The sequence below is a fragment of the Camellia sinensis genome, unplaced genomic scaffold, assembly GCF_055761805.1.
Source record: "Camellia sinensis isolate YWXY unplaced genomic scaffold, ASM5576180v1 Unanchor3, whole genome shotgun sequence".
Taxonomy (NCBI): domain Eukaryota; kingdom Viridiplantae; phylum Streptophyta; class Magnoliopsida; order Ericales; family Theaceae; genus Camellia; species Camellia sinensis.
The window spans coordinates 12,598,120-12,616,052 of NW_028129178.1; the positions used below are offsets into that span (position 1 = coordinate 12,598,120).

At 34.4% G+C, this 17,933-nt stretch overlaps 2 long non-coding RNA genes across 2 annotated transcripts; both read left to right on the forward strand.

Moving 5' to 3' along the window:
* Nucleotides 1-7,892: 7,892 nt before the first annotated feature.
* Nucleotides 7,893-10,032, forward strand: LOC145816144 (uncharacterized). The gene is made up of 3 exons (XR_014358568.1): nucleotides 7,893-8,018; nucleotides 8,941-8,993; nucleotides 9,758-10,032. It is a non-coding gene; the product is annotated as an uncharacterized LOC145816144 (long non-coding RNA).
* A 3,968-nt stretch (nucleotides 10,033-14,000) lies between these two features.
* On the forward strand, nucleotides 14,001-16,136 carry LOC145816145 (uncharacterized). Its single transcript, XR_014358569.1, has 3 exons — nucleotides 14,001-14,122; nucleotides 15,045-15,097; nucleotides 15,862-16,136. It is a non-coding gene; the product is annotated as an uncharacterized LOC145816145 (long non-coding RNA).
* The last annotated feature ends 1,797 nt before the right edge of the window (nucleotides 16,137-17,933 follow it).

Genomic DNA, 17,933 nt, shown 5'->3' on the forward strand with positions numbered 1-17,933 from the left:
ATTCAAATAGACACTAATAGCTAATGTAATAAATTGACATTTTTAAAACTTAAATTAGAGCCCTATAATAACAGTTGTACATTTTGATTTTTATTTTTATATAAAAGTGAATGCCATAAACAATGTATAATTATTTTAAGATTTATTTATTAATACCATTAAAACATTTTGTTAGGTTTTTATTATTGGCAATCCCGTTTAACAAAATTCTTTTCAGTTGTACTTTTATTTATTAAAAATCTCGAGGGGTGGAATGTAATTTCTAAAGGGGTGGAATGTAATTTCTATAGACTCTAAATAGATTTATTTATTAAAAACCTCAAGGGGTGGAATGTAATTTCTAAAACTATAGGGAGTGATTCGTATTTTAATCAAATTTTAAAAAGTGTATTAGTAATTTACTCAAAAAAAAACTTCAAGGGGTAGAATGTAATTTTTAAAATTATAAGAATAATTTATATTTTAATCAAATTTCAAGAAATTTATATATAATTTACCCGAAAAAAGAATGTTTCCTGTCAATGTCATCATCTGGTGGCCTTTGTTTGATATACAAAAGAAATATACATGGGAGCCCACCCCATTGATGGTTAATCGAAGTTTCATTATCATCGGGTGTCTTTTAGTATAGAATTTGAAAAAATGCCCCATTCTTTCAATTTTCACCCCTAAACTCCACTCAATAATGTGACAAATAATTTGAAAATCAACTTTTCTTAAATTATTTATTACATTATTAGAGGGAGTTTAGAGAGAAAAAAAAAATAGAAAATGTAATATTGCTGATGAAATTAATGGGTACATAAATATAGTAATGTGTATATGTAGCTATGTGTATATAAATATAATAAGCATATTATTCATGTTATGCACGGTTTAAATAAATAATTGAAATTTAATTTTAAAATTAAATAATAACATAAAATTTGTTTGACATATATAGGAAAAATAATTTAAAATCAATTAAATTTTAACTATTTTTGTTGGAGATATTTTTATTTATTTATGGCATTAATTGTATGTTCTAGGTTTTTAATAAGAAATAAATGTCATAGTTTAATTGATACAAATGAAATAATAAAAAAAGAGAGTAAATTACAAAAATTACATTTATGATAAAATAAAAATACATTATTTTTATAAACTTTTCAATTGTAGTTTATCCTATGTCAAAGTTTGTCCAATTATATATTAAATCATATTGCATAAAAATATAGTTTTCCTTATAACTTTCACATAAGAAAGGACAATAATTGGATTGAGTAATTAGAGTTGACCTAGACATGGCATAGAATATAGTCAAATTGACTTTTATACTAATTTCGCTCCGACTTAATCATTAAAACATTATCTTATGAGATGTTTAATTACCTAATTTAGTATTTAGAACTAAATTTATTAAAAGATAATCAATTAAGCTTATTTGATAATCATAATTGAAATCGCTTAAAAATATAAGTTCCTCTTAAATGTACACTAAAACTTAAAAAAAAAATTAAATCATATGAAACTTATTTAATTCTGATTAAATTTATAAATACTAAATATAAGTATCGATATATACTATTATAAACTTACTACCACTATCATGCCACCGCCACCACTTCTACCACCACCATCACTACCACCATGTCATTGTCACTGTCACCACTATAACCACCATCACCATTAGGCCCATTGTTGTTACCACTATCACCACCACTATTATCATCAATTTCATTACCATTATCATTATTGTCATATGACCCTTATCATTTTGCTACTATTACTATCGTTACAGCCATGACGACCAGCATCACCATCAACGTTACCACTATCATCACCACTACCATTATGCCACTACCATCACCATCACCACCACCACCACCACCACCATACCATCACCACTACTACAACAATATAAAAATTGAAATATATAATTTTAAAAGAATAAATTTTAAATTTAATTTTATACATATCAAACAACTTGTGTGGGTGATTTTCTGACCACACTGCCAAACAGTACCCAACTGGAGAGCACCAGCAGAATAAATTAAGCTCGAACGACCTGCAACAGAAATAAGAGTTTCCAGCGGTGGCTCGTCCACCCGGGGGCACTCCGACGATCAAGTCAGTGCTCAATATCTCTCAAAGATAACCAATAGTGCTTAACTCACTAGACAAAATATCAAAAGCATACCTTAGACCCATGGGGGTGCCTCCCTTTTATAGCCAACACAATCCTAGTCCCAATAGAAACCTAGCTCTAATGGACTTAGGATTACTGCTAATCTTGGACTCCCAGTTGAATTAGGATAAACTTTCTAAGAGTCTTATCTTTACCCAAACTGAAGTCTTCTCTCACTCTAGGACTCTTGTCCCTTATCCGCTTATCTCGGATTCCGGGATCTTTGCAGATAACCTCGGCCTAGCCGAGATGATCTCGGCGTCATGACCAGGGCATGTGACACCTCGACTGATACTTCGGTGTCACCTCGGCCACGTGTTGTCATTCAAAAATTATGTCCCCACAACTACCCCCTAGGTTCTATTACCTCGGCATCCTGAGGTGATGGAACCTATATCATTCCTTCTTTTTAGCACGTCGGCTAAGCTCATTTCATCATCTATTGCCGAAGTCAGAACTCGTCGGCTCAATATGACCAAGACCTATAGTCTGCTTTCATCAATGCCTTTAGAACCAACGACCAAGATCGCTCAAGTTTCTCAGCCAAAACCATCCTCCTAGCTGAGGTATTTGCTTCATTGAATCAAGAACTCCAAAAGTTCCAGCATTGGCACGCACAATATTTCAACCGTTTCTGCTATGCATCTTTCTTCGTGTCTGATATGCGTCATAAAGTTGCCTTGTATCTGCGTACTTGATCAAAAATCTCTTCACTCTCTCCATCTTTTCACTTCTGCATCTTCATTTTTGTTTAAACTTTCTCTTTCAAATCCTCTTTTGCTGCTTTTGCGAAGCTTTCTGTAACCAATTTCACTCTCCTCTCTGGCGAGGCTTCTGCTGCACTTCCTTGCTTACGGCCACCATCTGATCCCGGCGAACTTTACTTCGGCTTCATTGCTTTACTCGTTCATGTCTTTTGATCATTTAACCTGTATCTTGAATTTCACCATGTACTGTCTTCGTACCTTGTACTTTTTTGTTACTCAAACAATTTATTCTTCAATGTCAGGCCGAAGTGCCTTCTTTCCTTTTCTAAATGCATCTTTTAACTTCTTCTTTCAAGTGTTTTGAATGTTTACCTTCTTCTAAATGCCTTGTATGATTTCATACTTAGAATACAATTTGTATGTCTTCAACATACACCTTAACTGTGCAATCTCCCTAGGTTAACATACCTCGGACAAAACTTCCAACCTTGCTTATCTCGGTCTCGGTTTAACACTTGAAAATATTATAACAAATATTTTCACAAGTGTTACTTTTACTTCTTAAGACTTTTGTCTTCCATTATCTTCCAAGTCTTTGTAACATAGTCACCTCGGCACATGTATAGATACTTCTATAACCTTGGATTTAACTTCAACTTGTAAATTTTCTCAAAATTTCAACAAGTGTTAAATCATTCTTCTTTCTTGGTTTAACTTCAACTTGTAAACTTTTCTCAAGTTTCAACAAGTGTTAAACATCATATCGGTTTAACTTCAACTTATAAACTTTTCTCAAATTTCAACAAGTGTTGTCTTCCATTATCTTCCAAGTCTTTGTAACATAGTGTCCTCGGCACGTGTATAGATACTTCTATAACCTTGGATTTAACTTCAACTTGTAAATTTTCTCAAAATTTCAACAAGTGTTAAATCAATCTTCTTTCTCTGTTTAATTTCAACTTATAAACTTTTCTCAAGTTTCAACAAGTGTTAAACATCATATCGGTTTAACTTCAACTTTTAAACTTTTCTCAAGTTTCAACAAGTGTTAAACATCATCTCGATTTAACTTCAACTTGTACACTTTTCTCAAGTTTCAACAAGTGTTAAACATCATATCAGTTTAACTTCAACTTGTAAACTTTTCTCAAGTTTCAACAAGTGTTAAACATCATGGCCAAGCTCTTCTCTTCTCGAACTTAATCATGTAAGCCGAGATCTTGTCTTCTGGGATCTGGGATCTGGGATTCCAGATCTGGAATCTGGGATCTGCTCACTTGGGTTAAGCTCTTGTCTCTTCGTGTTCAGTATTATCTCGGCTTTGCTTCGGCGAACCATTTCTCTTCTCTTGTTTGGATGTCATTGTCCCCGGCGTGTCTTTCTCGGCTCTGGCATACTTTTCTATTCTGGCCATCAACTCCTCCATGCTTTTCGACAATGTCTTTGCTAGTGATTTTCGAAGCAGGCAGTCATCCTTCAAGCCGTTTTTAAACGACATGACCGCCACCTCTTGGTTGCATCTTGGTATTCGGTTGAATACCTCATAATACCTTTTGGCATAGGCCCTACGGCTTTCATCCTCACCAATCTTCAGGGCCATTAGGGCGTCTACCCTCAATGGCTGTAGTTTGTTTGTCATGAACCTGGCCATAAACATCTTAGCTAGGCCTTCCCAGGCTTTCACAATTCCTTTCGGCAATTTGTGAAACCAGTCTGACGCAATTTCTCTGAAGGATGAGGGGACACCTTGCAGAGCAACGGCTCGTTCCCGGTGTACAACACTATCGAGTTCATGTACAAGCCGACGTGAAAGTTGGGGTCCTACTTACCGTCGTAGATCTGGAATCTTGGCATGCTAAACCTTTTCGGGGCTTCGAATTTGTCCAATTCTACCGAGAACTACGTTCTCGGCTTGACCAGGGAGATTGCCTCGGCATCTTGTTGCTTCTTCTGTAGGTGATCTCTCAAGTCCTCCTTGGTCCGCCCAGGAGCTCAGCTATCTCCTGACTTTAATCTTTTCGGTGCACTGTTCTTAGCTTCGTTGTGAGCCTTTTTTGACCTTTCTTCATTAGTTGTGTTGAAGCACAACTCCTGCCCTTGAATATGCTGATGTTCTTTGGGGTCTTCTTCCTTGGTGCGGTGTATCCTTCGAGATTCTTCCCTTCTCGACCCTCCTCGCCCGACCTCCCTTGAAGGCCGGTGATAGTGTTCTTCGCTCCTGGTGTATTGGAGAACTGCAGGGACTGTTTTCTGCCCTCCCTTCTGGGCATTGGCCACTGGAATCGGCGTGTCTTGCAGCGGGAATGATGGCTTCATGATGTTGCTTTGCATCATGAAATTGATGACTGATTGCAGGTCTACCAATTTATTTGCTATCTCTTTCACCTCTTTGTCCCTCCGCAGGCATCTATCTTTCCATACCTGGAGGTCGTCCTCATTGTAATACCCGCTTCGATCCGGTTTCTTTGGTATGTCGTCCTTCTGGCCGACGTCTTTCTTGCCGTGATACTGGTTCTAAGTCTCCTTATTGCGACCATCTTCCTCCACATTTGGGTCAACGTGTTTTCCATTCCCAGTAGGGATTTCGTCTCCAACCTTATCCTTATGTCCGTCGTTGGCCATCTATTCTTCTTTCTTTCCCACAGACGGCGCCAAATTGTGTGGGTGATTTTCTGACCACACTGCCAAACAAGTACCCAGTTGGAGAGCACTGGCAGAATAGATTAAGCCCGAATGACCTGCAACAGAAATAAGAGTTTCCGACGGTGGCTCGTCCACCCGGGGGCACTCCGACGATCAAGTCAGTACTCAATATCTCTCAAAGATAACCAATAGTGTTTAACTCACTAGATAGAGCATAAAAGACATACCTTAGACCCATGGAGGTACCTTCCTTTTATAGCCAACACAATCCTAGTCTCAATAGAAGCTTAGCTTTAATGGACTTAGGATTACTACTAATCTTGGACTCCCAGTTGAATTAGGATAAACTTTCTAAGAGTTTTATCTTTACCCAAACTGAAATCTTCTCTCACTCTAGGACTCTTGTCCCTTATCCGCTTATCTCGGATTCCAGTATCTTTGCAGATAACCTCGGCCTAACCGAGATGATCTCGGCGTCATGACCAGGACACGTGACACCTCGGCTGATACTTCGGTGTCACCTCGGCCACGTGTTGTCATTCAAAAATTATATCCCCACACAACTTATTTTTAAATTAGCATTTAAAATTTTATCAAACAGTTTTTCAATTTAAAAAATCAGCATTTAGTTTTCAATACTTAACTTTTAGTTTTTAACTTTATCAACTTATTGTTAAATTAGCATTTAAAATTTTATCAAACAGTTTTTCAATTTAAAAAATCAGTATTTAGTTTTCAATACTTAACTTTTAGTTTTCAACTTTATCAAACGCCACCTTAGTATATGCCTAACTCATGAACCATTTAATCCATTGATTTATTTGGTTATTAAATTGGCGAATACACATCTGTTGGTATTTGGTTTTTATAATAAAATGGGTTAATTACACCAAAACCCCATCAACTATTAACAATATTACTTTGTCTTCTCTCATCAATGAATTTCGTACATATTGATGTCATTAACTATAAAATGTAACACTTTCACCCCCTCTAGACCACTTCCAAAAGAAGTGTATTTATATAATTTTCATAGTTGAGGGAGTCAATATGTACAAGTTCATAGATGACGAAGAGAAAACGATATTCATTAATAGTTGATCGGGTCTTGATGTGATTAACCCTAGCAAAAATAAAAAAATATATATACATGTATATGCATATTTATTTTTAAAAAAAATAAACTTGGGTAAAAAATTATATATTTATATTTAAAATTATTGTCAATTAAAGCTATCTAATATTGGGTTGCCTTAAAATATAGGGCTTATTCTAGCCCTACTTTTCACTTGATCTAAAAATTTGATTGGTTAATTAGTAAAAACAATTGATAATAATCAATTTAAATTTTATGTTTTAACTTACATCCTAATTTTTTAGGTTGTGACAGTATGAGTTAATTTGAGAGTGTTAGTATTGGATTAAACACAAAAGTAATTTAGAAGTCGAATGGATAAATTTTTATGCCAATAATCTAAATTTTAGAAAATTGTCTTACATGGGTATGGGATCCGCAATTTTGTGGACCCCACACCCATGTGAGACATTTGGTCATTTGTTTGGTAGAAAATTTGGGACATATAGCATTTTCCTTTAAAAAATAGATGTGTATATCATTTCTCTTCTGATTTTAATACGCAGTTTTCTTTTTCAAAAATACGGACATTGTTTGCTCAGTTTGGTGGCATTTCAATACTATAATTAAAAAGGAACATCAATTTTGGAGTCCTGAAGCTATTGTCTTAGAAAAGTTTTTCAATTTTTCCTAAAATGACCTTAACTTCTTAAATAATTATATTATTTTTCTACTTATCAATTTGTAATTAAGGGTAAAATAATAAATTACAACCAATCCCACTTCTCATGATTCCAACCAATCTCACCTCCCACCTTTTCAAACTGCTATGCAGTTCTAAATAGTTTCAACATCTTCACCCCTCTCTCTAGTTATTGTAAAATCTTCCCTTTTATTTGTTCAATGATTTTTTATTTTTATTTTTTGTTGGGAGAAATACTGTGAGAACCCGAATATAAAAATTAAGTAAATAATTAAATAATAATATTACAATCTCAAATATTTTGGTGGTGAATTCTAAGGTGCAAATTAAATATTATTGGAGGATCCTTTAATTAATTTTTAAACCTAAAATAAATTTATGGTGAAAGTCATTGATTTAGAAGCAAGATTTATTATTAAAAAAAAAAAAAATAGAGAAGAGGGTGTGACTTGAACTCTAGACCATAAAATTAATAAGTTAGACTCCTACCATTTGAGTTACATATAACTTATATATATGTTTTGTATATTTATCTATTTATTTGACCTATGTGTGCCCACCACTAGTATAAAATAAAATAAACACAAACCCTACTCTATTATTTGTTCACCACATAGGGCAACAACAGCAGCCACGGGAGAGGGTTAGAGAGAAGGAAAAAAAGAAGAAGATGTTGCAATCAAAGAACTTTTGGGTGTGTTGTGTTGTGTGTGATCATAAAAGGTTAGCCCTCCTTGGTTTTCTTCTCTTCTTTTTGTTCTTCATCCTTATTCTATAATTATTTTGTTCATTGATGGAGAGGTTGTAGGTTTATGTATTGTGTATATAGATATCCTATTAAGAAACTTGAGGAGCTAAATTTATGTGTAAAGATTGGGTGTAATTTTCAGTCCAAAAATTCTGCACAGAATCGCAAACTTTAAAAATCAAGAAACCATATCAAACGGATGAATTTTAATCTGAAATTTTTGCAGTAGATCAATTACACATTGAATTGCATATCTGAATTTTTTCATAATTTTTGGGAGTCAAAATCCATATAAATTGAGGTATTCAAATCTGTCCAGGAAACCAGTCCGAAACAGTAAATTCGGGATTGTTGTTCTCTTTGGGTATAAATCCAAAAATTATCAAATTAGTGTCATTAGAACCGGTTACGAGTCTAGTTTCATACGTTTTTGGCCTTGCATTGATTGCTCGTGTATATTAAGAGAACCGTCAATTTCTTTAAAGTGCTGCAGAAAACAACCTGTTTGGATATAATAAATTGTAGAAAATTATTTTGATAAGCAAATCAAGTGAAACCAATTGGGTTTGAAACTTAGGATATATTAGATCATATCTGGAGGTTTTTGGAATTTTTTGAATAGCGTGGAGTGGGTTTTGTAATTTTCAAAGTTAGCGAATAGATTGGGAAAACTAGTTTAAAACACTGTTTTATCTTAAAGTTATTTTTAGTTAAGTTTCGATCGGAACCTATGTCTTGGGTGATTTTAGACCTTGAAGAACATGAACTTAGGTAATATTTAAGAGTAACGGTGAGTTGGGTTGAGCCGTGTTAGTGCGCTTTAGTTTGGGGTTACTCAGTTCGTATTCATTAGTATTTTTAAATTAGCAGTGACGTGTAGTTTTCATATTGGTTCAGGGCACTAGTTGGACTTTCATACTCTATTCGAGGATTACATTATTTCGTTCCAGGTGAGTAGTTTCATGCTACGTATTTTTATAAATGTTCCCCTACCCTGAACTGTTGGAAAATTAAATTGTTGTTTCAAGACTAAACTGTTTTGATAAATTATTATATTATCAATTGAATCAAATTGTTTCTGAAACATGTGTGAACTTGGCATACTGTAAACTATTTGTTTTGGTCTCATGTTTATAATGATGAACTACCATGTTTTGCGAAACTGATGTGTATTGATTATTGGGACCATGTGTGTATTTAGTCCAGGGAAATTATTCCACTGTGTGTGGTGACTCTGGCCACTAGGGAACAGATCCGGGTTGGGCCGTGATGACTCTAGTGCTCAACGATTGTAAGGAACAGACCTTTAAAAACAACTAGGTGACCTTTAATCGGACCGTCTTTGAGAAAAGGCCCAGGTGCCACCCTGAGGATGACTCTTAGTTCGGTATTGGATCCAACGGGGCTTATAGCCTGAGAAATGTGTGGCAGATTATTTGTTTTTATTGGTACCCAGAAAATTATTGGTGTTCATGTTATAATCTGTTTTAAGTGAAAAATGTCGTTTATCATGTTTTTGCGAGACATGAGTATTTTAAGTGTTGAATTGTGGAACCTTCTTTTTGAAACAGATTGTATTTACCAAACTGTATGCCAATCTAGTTTCTGTGATATATATCTTATTTTGGAATTGAACCCTGTTTTTAAAACTGTATTTACTATCCATGTTGCTACTCACTGAGCTATCAGCTGACTTAGTTTTTATCACTTCCAGGTGTTAGAAGGACTTAGAGTGGACTCATGGCATAGCGGGGACTCAATTGCATGGACCTCTAGGGCATTCCTTTAGTTTAGAGTGTTATGTCAAGTTTGTGCATATTTAAATTTATTCTTATCTAAGTTCATTTAGGATTATTTTTGATATGTGGGTTGTTTATATCCCATAAGTTTGGATGGTTTGTGATTACGGTTGATTTTGCCGTTTATAATTGTGACATGTCTGGATTGAGTTTTGGTTATTTATTATTGGACTATTGTTTAATTGTTCAAGGTGAAATTGAATGCGTGTTTAGGCTTACGTGTGCCTTGGGCTAAGTCCCTGTGGGCCACGGCCGGTCATGCCCGGATTTGGGGTGTGACAATTGTGGTATCAGAGCCAGGTTTATCGAGTTACATATCTTGCATTTCATCATTTAGACGAGGTCCGAGTCCCTATAGTCCTTAGTAGTGTTTGGTTAAGTTAGTTTTGTTTAAACTTGTGTTGAATCTTTCTTGATTTAATTTTGGAGGTTAAGAGTTAGTACCTAGATATCTATTTGGATTGTCTTTTCCTTGTGGTCGTTTAGATGTTTGTATTACCATGTGTACTCCATTAGGAGAAATAGTAGTGTTAGGAGATGTATGTAGATCTTGTGAGGTAAACTTGGATGGTAGGATTGTTCTGGTGGATTTGATTTCCTTAGAGGTGAAGGATTTTGATGTGATTTTGAGTATGGATTTGTTGACGAAGCATCACGCCTCTGTTGATTGGTTTAGAAAGAGGTTAGTTTTTGCTATGCCAAGGCAACTTGAGTTTTTCTTCCAGGGGGATAGGAAAGGGTCTTCTATCTATTTTACTTCTTCCTTTTAGGCTAATCGAATGTTGAGAAAAAGGTGTCATGGTTATTTAACTTGTGTGGTGAGTATCAAACTACCAAAATAGAAGTTAGAGGAGTTGCCTGTAGTGAGTGATTGTGTTGATGTTTTTCCAAAGGATCTACTTGGACTTCCTCTAGATCGTGAGGTAGAATTTTCCATTAACTTGGTCCCTGACACAGCACTTATTTCTAAAGCGCCCTATAGAATGGCATCGTTAGAGTTAAGGGAGTTACAAACTTAGTTATAGAAGTTGTTAGAGAAAAGTTTTGTTAGGCCTAGTGTCTCATCTTGGGGAGCACCTGTGTTATTTGTGAAGAAGAATGATGGGTCTATGAGATTGTGTATTGATTATGGGGAACCGAACAAAGTCACAATGAAGAATATGTATCCTTTGCACGTATTGTTGACCTATTTGACCAATTGTAGGGAGTTCAAGTATTCTCTAAGATTGACTTGAGGTTAGGCTATCACCAGTTGAAAGTAAGGGATGAGGATGTTCCTAAGACAGCTTTTAGAACCCGTTATAAGCATTATGAGTTCTTGGTGATACCTTTTGGTCTCACAAATGCACTAGCCACATTCATGGATTTAATGAACTGAGTATTTAAACCCCAACTGGATAAAATTTGTGGTAGTGTTTATTGATGATATCCTAATTTATTCGAGGAGTAAAGAGGAGCATGAGCAGTATTTGAGGGTAGTATTTTAGATCCTCAGGGAGAAGAGACTGTATGCAAAATTTAAGAAGTGTGAATTCTGGTTGAGCAGTGTATCCTTTTTGAGCTATGTAGTGAGTAAAGATGGGGTATCTATGGATAGCACGAAGGTGATAGCAATTATTGATTGGCCACGACCTATTTCTGTGATAGAGGTACGTAGCTTTCTAGGGCTTGCTGGATATTATAGACAGTTTGTGGAAGGATTTTGCTGTATTGCTTTGCCATTTATAAACCTCACTAGGAAAGAGGTAAAGTTTGAGTGGAATGATGATTGTGAGTGTAGCTTCTAAGAGTTTAAACAAAGGTTGATATTAGCTCCAATCCTTGCCTTATCTACTGATGGTGGTGGTTTTGTGATTTATAGTGATGTTTCATGATAGGGTTTAGGATGTGTGCTCATACAGCATAGGAAGGTGATTGCTTATGCGTCATGAAAGTTGAAAGTACATGAGAGAAATTATCCTACGCACGACTTGGAGTTAGCAATAGTGATTTTCGCTCTTAACATCTGGCGACATTATTTGTATGGAGAGTCATGTGAGATTTACACTGACCATAAGAGTTTGAAGTATATTTTCACACAGGAGGAACTAAATTTGAGGCAAAGAAGATGGCTTGAGTTACTAAAAGATTTCGATGTGAATATATTATGTCATCCGGGGAAGGCAAATGTGGTTGCAGATGCCTTGAGTAGGAAGGTTATAGTTGGAAATGTAGCTGCTTTGTCTATTGAGAGTTGTTTGGTGGAAGACATGAGACGTTTGAGGCTTGGGGTTGTTACGCCTGGTGATAGGGCTTATTGTAGTCAATTGAAAGTTCAGCCAACCTTGAGAGAACGGATTCGTTTAACACGAGAGATTGACCCCCCAGTGTGAGCGTATTAAAGGAGAGATGACAGAGGGTAAGAATGTAGACTACGGGTTGCTTAGATTCCGTAGCCGAATTTGTGTTTCTGTTGGTGGTGATTTGAGGAAGGAGATTATGGTAGAGGCACATAGTTCTAGTTATAGTTATAGCATTCATCTTGGAAGTACTAAGATGTATCGAGATCTTTATGAACATTTTTGGTGGAATGGTATAAAGGGAGATATTGCAGAATTTGTGGCTCAGTGTTTGGTGTGTCAACAAGTTAAAGTAGAATATTAGAAACCTGCGGGGAAACTACAACCCTTACCTATACTGGAGTGGAAGTGGGATCATGTTACCATGGACTTCATGTGTGGATTACCTCGTACTAGTAGTAATCACGATGCAGTTTGGGTTGTTGTTGATAGATTAACCAAGTCAGCACATTTTATTGCAGTTCGGATGAACTATTCTCTAGCTCGATTTGCACAGTTTTATGTGAAGGAGATTGTTAGATTGCATGGTGCACCAGTGTCAATAGTGTCAGATCGGGACCCTCGTTTTGTGTCTAAGTTTTGGGGTGCGTTACAGTCAGTTATTGGTACTTGGTTAAATTTTAGTTCAGTTTATCACCCTTAGACAGATGGGGTATCGGAGAGGACTATTCAAATCCTTGAGGATATGTTGAGGGCTTATGCTTTGGAGTGGAGAGGTAATTGGGATGATTATTTGCCGCTCATGGAGTTTGCGTATAATAATATTTATCATTCTAGTTTGGGAGTAGCTCCTTATGAGGCTTTGTATGGGAGGAAGTGTAGGTCTCTTTTGTGTTGGTATGAGGTTGGTGAGAAGCAAATGTTGGGACCTAATTTGGTGGAGGATGCTACACAGAAAATTATTACCATTAGAGAGAGATTATTGACTACTCAGAGTAAACAAAAAAGTTATGTTGATGATCGTAGGAGAGATTTAGAGTTTCATGTGGGGGATATGGTATTCTTGAAAGTATCACCATGGAAAGGAGTCATCAGGTTTGGAAATGAAGGAAAGTTGAGTTCTAGATACATTGGACCATTTGAGGTATTAGAGAAGGTTAGTGAGGTTGTGTACCGTGTTGTTTTACCCCCTAGGTTGGCAGGAGTGCATAATGTGTTTCACGTGTCTATGCTGAGGAAATATGTGCACAGTCCGTCGCATGTGATAGATTATGAGCCGCTTCAGATTAGAGAGGATTTTTCGTATGAGGAGATACCTATTCAGATTTTGGATTCGAAAGAGAAAAGGTTGCATACAAAGACCATTAAATTAGTTAAGGTATTGTGGCGTAATCATCTAGTTGAAGAGGCGACTTGGGAACGTGAGGATGAGATGCGCAAGAAGTACCCACATCTATTCTCATAATTTACTCAGGTTAGTTTCGAGGACGAAACTTTTTTTTTAGGAGGGGAGAATGTGAGAACCCGAATATAAAAATTAAGTAAATAATTAAATAATAATATTACAATCTCAAATATTTTGGTGGTGAATTCTAAGGTGCAAATTAAATATTATTGGAGGATCCTTTAATTAATTTTTAAACCTAAAATAAATTTATGGTGAAAGTCATTGATTTAGAAGCAAGATTTATTATTAAAAAAAAAAAAAATAGAGAAGAGGGTGTGACTTGAACTCTAGACCATAAAATTAATAAGTTAGACTCCTACCATTTGAGTTACATATAACTTATATATATGTTTTGTATATTTATCTATTTATTTGACCTATGTGTGCCCACCACTAGTATAAAATAAAATAAACACAAACCCTACTCTATTATTTGTTCACCACATAGGGCAACAACAGCAGCCACGGGAGAGGGTTAGAGAGAAGGAAAAAAAGAAGAAGATGTTGCAATCAAAGAACTTTTGGGTGTGTTGTGTTGTGTGTGATCATAAAAGGTTAGCCCTCCTTGGTTTTCTTCTCTTCTTTTTGTTCTTCATCCTTATTCTATAATTATTTTGTTCATTGATGGAGAGGTTGTAGGTTTATGTATTGTGTATATAGATATCCTATTAAGAAACTTGAGGAGCTAAATTTATGTGTAAAGATTGGGTGTAATTTTCAGTCCAAAAATTCTGCACAGAATCGCAAACTTTAAAAATCAAGAAACCATATCAAACGGATGAATTTTAATCTGAAATTTTTGCAGTAGATCAATTACACATTGAATTGCATATCTGAATTTTTTCATAATTTTTGGGAGTCAAAATCCATATAAATTGAGGTATTCAAATCTGTCCAGGAAACCAGTCCGAAACAGTAAATTCGGGATTGTTGTTCTCTTTGGGTATAAATCCAAAAATTATCAAATTAGTGTCATTAGAACCGGTTACGAGTCTAGTTTCATACGTTTTTGGCCTTGCATTGATTGCTCGTGTATATTAAGAGAACCGTCAATTTCTTTAAAGTGCTGCAGAAAACAACCTGTTTGGATATAATAAATTGTAGAAAATTATTTTGATAAGCAAATCAAGTGAAACCAATTGGGTTTGAAACTTAGGATATATTAGATCATATCTGGAGGTTTTTGGAATTTTTTGAATAGCGTGGAGTGGGTTTTGTAATTTTCAAAGTTAGCGAATAGATTGGGAAAACTAGTTTAAAACACTGTTTTATCTTAAAGTTATTTTTAGTTAAGTTTCGATCGGAACCTATGTCTTGGGTGATTTTAGACCTTGAAGAACATGAACTTAGGTAATATTTAAGAGTAACGGTGAGTTGGGTTGAGCCGTGTTAGTGCGCTTTAGTTTGGGGTTACTCAGTTCGTATTCATTAGTATTTTTAAATTAGCAGTGACGTGTAGTTTTCATATTGGTTCAGGGCACTAGTTGGACTTTCATACTCTATTCGAGGATTACATTATTTCGTTCCAGGTGAGTAGTTTCATGCTACGTATTTTTATAAATGTTCCCCTACCCTGAACTGTTGGAAAATTAAATTGTTGTTTCAAGACTAAACTGTTTTGATAAATTATTATATTATCAATTGAATCAAATTGTTTCTGAAACATGTGTGAACTTGGCATACTGTAAACTATTTGTTTTGGTCTCATGTTTATAATGATGAACTACCATGTTTTGCGAAACTGATGTGTATTGATTATTGGGACCATGTGTGTATTTAGTCCAGGGAAATTATTCCACTGTGTGTGGTGACTCTGGCCACTAGGGAACAGATCCGGGTTGGGCCGTGATGACTCTAGTGCTCAACGATTGTAAGGAACAGACCTTTAAAAACAACTAGGTGACCTTCAATCGGACCGTCTTTGAGAAAAGGCCCAGGTGCCACCCTGAGGATGACTCTTAGTTCGGTATTGGATCCAACGGGGCTTATAGCCTGAGAAATGTGTGGCAGATTATTTGTTTTTATTGGTACCCAGAAAATTATTGGTGTTCATGTTATAATCTGTTTTAAGTGAAAAATGTCGTTTATCATGTTTTTGCGAGACATGAGTATTTTAAGTGTTGAATTGTGGAACCTTCTTTTTGAAACAGATTGTATTTACCAAACTGTATGCCAATTTAGTTTCTGTGATATATATCTTATTTTGGAATTGAACCCTGTTTTTAAAACTGTATTTACTATCCATGTTGCTACTCACTGAGCTATCAGCTGACTTAGTTTTTATCACTTCCAGGTGTTAGAAGGACTTAGAGTGGACTCATGGCATAGCGGGGACTCAATTGCATGGACCTCTAGGGCATTCCTTTAGTTTAGAGTGTTATGTCAAGTTTGTGCATATTTAAATTTATTCTTATCTAAGTTCATTTAGGATTATTTTTGATATGTGGGTTGTTTATATCCCATAAGTTTGGATGGTTTGTGATTACGGTTGATTTTGCCGTTTATAATTGTGACATGTCTGGATTGAGTTTTGGTTATTTATTATTGGACTATTGTTTAATTGTTCAAGGTGAAATTGAATGCGTGTTTAGGCTTACGTGTGCCTTGGGCTAAGTCCCTGTGGGCCACGGCCGGTCATGCCCGGATTTGGGGTGTGACAAATACTATTCAAGAACATTGCAATCTTATAGTTCTTTTCCAACTTTGTTGAGTGGTTATCCGAAGTACATATCTACTGCTATTGTTAATTATATTTTTATTTTCTTCAATAAAAAGTTTCATTATGTAATTAGATTCTTTGGAGAAAAAAAATACACTGATTGAGAACAATATTATGTATTTTTTTTCTTCATTAAAAAGTTTCATTCTATGTGTTTTTGAAAGAAAAAAAAAATTAGTGTTCATAGTTTTGTGTGTATGTGTGTGTTTTTGAAAAAAAAAAATCAGTATTTAATTAAATTAATTTTTAGATTCTTAATATTTATAAGTGTTTTTAATTGAACACTTTGACACCATCACATGTGTGTGCAATTTTTTACGGACTTAAATAGTTTTGGATTTTTTCTTATTTCACTTTTTAAGCTATTGTTTCTATTTGTGTATAAATTCAGTTTTTTTTTTTTTTTTTTTTTTTTTTTTTTTTTTTTTTTTAATTCGATTTGTTTGTTTGTCTACTTTTGTGAGAACACTATTTTGTATTTTTTTTTCTTCATTAAAAAGTTTCATTGTGTGTGTGTTTTTCAAAAAAATAAAATAAAAATTAGTGTTCTTAATTTTGTGTGTTTGTTTTTGAAAAAAATCACTATTTTCTGTATTTTCATTAATTAATTTTTAGGTTCTTAATTTTTATAAGTGTTTTTAATTGAACACTTTGACACCATCACATCTGTGCAATTTTTTAGAGACTTAAATAGTTTTGGAATTTTTCCTATTTCACTTTTTAAGCTATTGTTTCTTTTTGTGCATAAATTCAGTTTTTTTTTAATTGGATTTGTTTGTTTGTTTATTTACTTTTGCGAGAACATTATTATGTATTTTCTTCTTCACTAAAAAGTTTTATTTTGTGTGTGTTTTTGCAAAAAAAAAAAAAAAAATGATTTTACAGTAAATAGAGAGAGGGGTGAAGATGTTGAAACTGTTACAAACTGCATAGCAGTTTGAAAACGCGGGAGGTGAGATTGGTTGGAATCATGAGAAGCGGGATTGGTTGTAATTTATTGTTTTACCCTTAATTACAAACTGATAGGTATACAAATAATATTATTTAAAAAGTTAAGGTGATTTTAGGAGAAATTGAAATTTTTTTCTAAGATAATGGCTTTAGGATTCCAAAACTCCTATTCCTTTTTAATAAATAAATATCGAGATTTAGGTACTGGCCATTAAAATAGTCTAACACATTTTTAATCAAATACACAATAAAAAATATAGGCCTATATGTTAGAGTTAAGTTGTTTTATATACATATTCAGTGTTTAGTATATTAGTTCTATTTTTTTAAAAATAAAATAATTAAAAAAATATAAATAATCAAAAATTAAAAATGATGTATGGTGATCAAATTAAGAAAATGGCTTCAGGATTTGCAAAATGTTCAATTGGTCTAACATCTAAAAAATTAGTAAATATAATTAACTAATATTCAATGAGATTGTTTTAGAGGTTATACCTAGTAGCCTAGCAGGATCAAAATCATCAAAATCTTATTTGAGGAGTGGGTTGAAGATTGAGGTTACTGATACTCTATTTTTTTTTCTATTTTTTTAATATTTATTCTTCAATTTTGATTAATTAAATTTTAGAAAATAGATAAGGTAATTAATTTTACATAATAGATATGAAATAATTGGTAAATTGAAAAACTAA